This window comes from Myotis davidii, unplaced genomic scaffold (assembly GCF_000327345.1).
Source record: "Myotis davidii unplaced genomic scaffold, ASM32734v1 scaffold156, whole genome shotgun sequence".
NCBI lineage: Eukaryota > Metazoa > Chordata > Mammalia > Chiroptera > Vespertilionidae > Myotis > Myotis davidii.
The window spans coordinates 675,000-679,499 of NW_006288633.1; positions in this window are offsets into that span (position 1 = coordinate 675,000).

The window sequence follows — 4,500 nt, forward strand, 5'->3', positions numbered from 1 at the left end:
ATATATATATATCATCTGTCTTGATGTATCTCAGTGTTTTGTGAAGATTAAATTGGATAATGGATTATTATACTTTGTAAACTACAAGAGAAGGTACACATGTATTCTTTTTAAGAGTGTACAGAAATGCCCATTAAAGATAGCTGTGACCCTCTGCTTCTCATAGACATGAGAACACTTGTAGAGAGGAACAAAACAAGGGAAAAAACACACTATAATTGTTTTTAGACAATGTTGAGTATTAGTTAAAATTATTCCTGAAAATTCAATGGGCTTAAACTAATTCAATTCTTGGTTTGTTCTTTTCATGAAAACTCCAGCTTGGATCTAACTTAAAGATTCAAGTTAGAAAAATAAATCATTGGTTGATTCCATAAACCAACCTGTGAAAAACTTTTATTTAGAAGACTTGTTCTAGTAGATGTAACTAGAATTTCTTTGGAAAGGATTCTTGTAATAACAAAGCAAATTAAACACTATATAAAAAGTGTATTAGTTTGCTAGGGCTGCCATAACAAAGCACCACAGACTTAACAACATACATTTATTTCCTCACATTTCTAGAGGCAACAAGTCCAAAATGAAGGTGTCAGCAGGGTTGGTTTTGTCCAAGGGCCTTTCTCTTTGACACTGAGATGGCTATCTTCTCTCTGTGTTTTCACAAGGTCTTTTCTCTGTGCCTGTGTCCCAGTCTTCTCTTCTTGTAAGGACGCCAGTCATATTGGATTAGGGTCAATCTATGTGACCTCGTTTTACCTTAATTACTCCTTTAAAGGCCCTATCTTCAAATATAATCACATTCTGAAGTACTAAGGTTAGGGCTTTACATATGAATGTCCTTTGATATCTTCCAGGTAAGATGAGAACATATTGAACAAGACAGAATTGAAAGTTAAGTAACAATTTGACAAGAATTGAATCAATAAAGAGGAATGAGGAAGGAGTAGGAGAAGGGATAAGGAGGATCCATTCTGTGAAGAAATAAATGGGTGTGACTGTGTTCCAGCAAAACTTTATTTACTAAAACAGGTGGTAGGCTGGATTTGCCAACACTTTGTCTAGAAGGAAAAGGAAATTGTCTCGGTCAGCACATAGCAACATCTCTTCTGCAATGATCCTACCAGCTGTGTGACCTTGAGCAAGTGATTTATCCTCTTAGAGCTTTAGTTTTGTCATCAGTATATATATAACAAAGCACCACAGACTTAACAACATACATTTATTTCCTCACATTTCTAGAGGCAACAAGTCCAAAATGAAGGTGTCAGCAGGGTTGGTTTTGTCCAAGGGCCTTTCTCTTTGACACTGAGATGGCTATCTTCTCTCTGTGTTTTCACAAGGTCTTTTCTCTGTGCCTGTGTCCCAGTCTTCTCTTCTTGTAAGGACGCCAGTCATATTGGATTAGGGTCAATCTATGTGACCTCGTTTTACCTTAATTACTCCTTTAAAGGCCCTATCTTCAAATATAATCACATTCTGAAGTACTAAGGTTAGGGCTTTACATATGAATGTTGGTGACACCATTGAGTCCATAACATCAAGTTTCTGCTTTCAAAGTAAAAAGATAAAGATATTTCTTAGAACTCTAAACCAGTTTGATTTGGCTCCTCTTATAAATGTCTTTCAAGTTGCTTCTTTTCCCTTAATGAAAACTCTTTATTGCCTTTTTCTTCCTTCATATTATTTAAAAAAAAAATCTCTTCTCAATCCATACATCTTCCAAAAACAGAGTTTAGAGAGAGGATAAAGAGAGAAAATTTGTTTCTCTGTCCCATTCTCACTTTTCTCTATAATTTCTCTTGTTGATCTCAGTAGCTTGCATCTAGAGGAAACATCTCTTAGAAAATGAAAAGATTAAAAGTAGATATTAACTAATGATGAGATAAAAGTTATTTGTATCCCATTGCTATAGAAAAGAAGCTATTTTTTGTGTTTGTTTTATGCCTTAAGCATTTTATGCCAGTATGAGTAGGGATGCAATAAAAACATCTAAAAGTAGCATTATGAGTATTAATTAATGATTGTAAAACACTTTGAAGATAAGGAATTCTATAAGCAAGCATAAGGTAATATTACTGCTGTCTTGCCAGAAAAAAAAAAAAGTAACTATTATGGCATGCTGGCCTACCTGCAGCTTCATTCTCCATGTGTTACAATTCTGAGATTTCATTGTTTACAATTCTACATCTTTATCAAATGGTTATTAATAAAACATTTAGAGTCAAACAAAGCACTCTAGTAAATGAGACTTATTTATGGCCTATTAGTTCATATATTGTGACTTTCAGATAAACACAGTGTCATGCTATGATTAACACTTGGTGACAATTTTGAGTTTGGTATTTTAAACCTTCTACAGACTCTACATCTCCAAGCCTTTTTCCTCATTCATTCAACACATATTCATTGCCAGGCATTGTGCTAGGTCCTGGGGATACAGTTGTGGGCAAAAACAGATGTGACAGAATGGGAGGAAATGTTTGAGAATATCAATACTAATAAAAGGGTAATCTTCCGGATGTGCTTCCTAACAAAGCTAGGTCCAGCGGAAGCTGCCTGCCCATGGTCCCAGGTGCCTATAGCTGCGGCCTGGGCATAGCCACCTGCCCATGGTCCCCCGTGGCTGCAGCTGGCCTGGGTGAAGCCGGCCGGGTCCCCAGTGCCTGCAGCCGGCCAGAGGGAGGGAAGCCCGGGTCTTGGGTGCCTGCGGCCAGCCAGAGGAGGGAATCCTGGACCCCAGGTGCAGGGCTGAGGCAGAGGCGGTTAGGGGTGATCAGGCTAGCAGGGGAGCAGTTAGGGGTGATCAGGCAAGCAGGCAGAGGTGGTTAGGGGCAATCAGGAAGGTAGGCAGAGGGGTAGGGGTGATCAGGTAGGCAGGCAGTCAAGCGGTTAAGAGCCAGTAGTCCTGGATTGCGAGAGGCATGTCCGACTGCCGGTTTAGACCCAATCCGGGATTGGGCCTAAACCGGCAGTTGGACATCCCCAGAGGGGGCCCAGATTGGAGAGGGTGCAGGCCTGGCTAAGGGACATCCCCCCCCCCATGCACAAATTTTGTGCACCAGGCCTCTAGTATATATAATAAGGATCTATCAGTCAGCATATATAAATAACTCTTACAGCTTGACAACAAAAAGAGAACCCGATTTTTAAAAAGTGGGCAAATACATGAATAGAAATTTCTCCACAAAAGATATAAAAATGGTCAGCATGCATAGAAAGAGATGCTCAACACCTCTAGTCATTAAGAAAATGCAAATTGAAATCACAATGAGTTAATACTTTATACCCAGTAGGATGACTATCATTTAAAACAATGAAAAATAACAAATGTTGATAACTACTGGTGGGAATGTAAAATGATTCAAGTGCTGTGGAAAACAGTTCAGTAGTTCCACAAATGGTTAAACACAGAATTACCATATTACCCAGCAATTCCACTCTTAAGTATATACCCAGAAGGATTACAGAGAAATACCTGTACATGAATATCAAGATAAGAACTAATCACATTACCTAAAAGGTGAAAAAACAAAAATGTCCATTAACTAAAGAATGGCTAAATGAAATGTGGCATATACATATAATGGAATAGTATTCCGTCAGGAAAAATATTGAAGTACTGCTACATGCTTCAACATGGGCAAATTTAGAAAGCATTGTGCTAACTGAAAGAAGCTAGATACAAAATGTCACATATATAATTCCAATAATATAAAATATCCACAATTCATAAACCCATAGAGAGAGAAAGCAGATTAGTGGTTACAGGGACTGGGTGAGGAGAACATGGAATGTGATTGTTTAATGGGTCAAGTGGAGAGATAAATATTAATAAATATGAATTAAATTTTTCTATGAACAAATAGTTTTATATGTCAACATGGCTGGACATGTAGTCCAGATATTTGATTAAACATTATTCTGAATGTTTCTGTGAAAGTGTTTTTTTAAAAAATTATAATTTCACCTGGTCGGTGTGGTTCAGTGATTGAGCATGGACCCAGGAACCAGAAGGTCATGGTTCAATCCTGGTCAGGGCACATGCCCAGGTTTTGGGCTGTATTCCTAGTAGAGGCGTATAGGAGATAGCCAATCAATGATTCTCTCTCATCATTGATGTTTCTATCCCTCTTTTCCTCTTCCTTCTTCTCTGAAATCAATCAAAATATATAAAAATAAAAATAGTCTTCTTATTTTAAAAAATTAACATTTTAATTAGTAGACTTTGAGTAAAGCAAAATGACCTTCATTTTGTGGGTGGTTTTCATTCAGTCAGCTGAAGGACTTGATAGAACAAAGACTGATCTCACCTATCTGAGAAGTGATTTTGCCAATAGACTGCCTTTGGACTCAGACTACAAGTCTGACCTAAGTCTCCCGCCTGTCAGCCTATCCCATCAGATTTTGGACTCAGCAAACCTTCATAGCACATGAACCAATTTCTTAAAATCTCTCTCTCTCGCTCTCTCTCTCTCTCTCTCTCTCTTTCTCTCTCTCTCT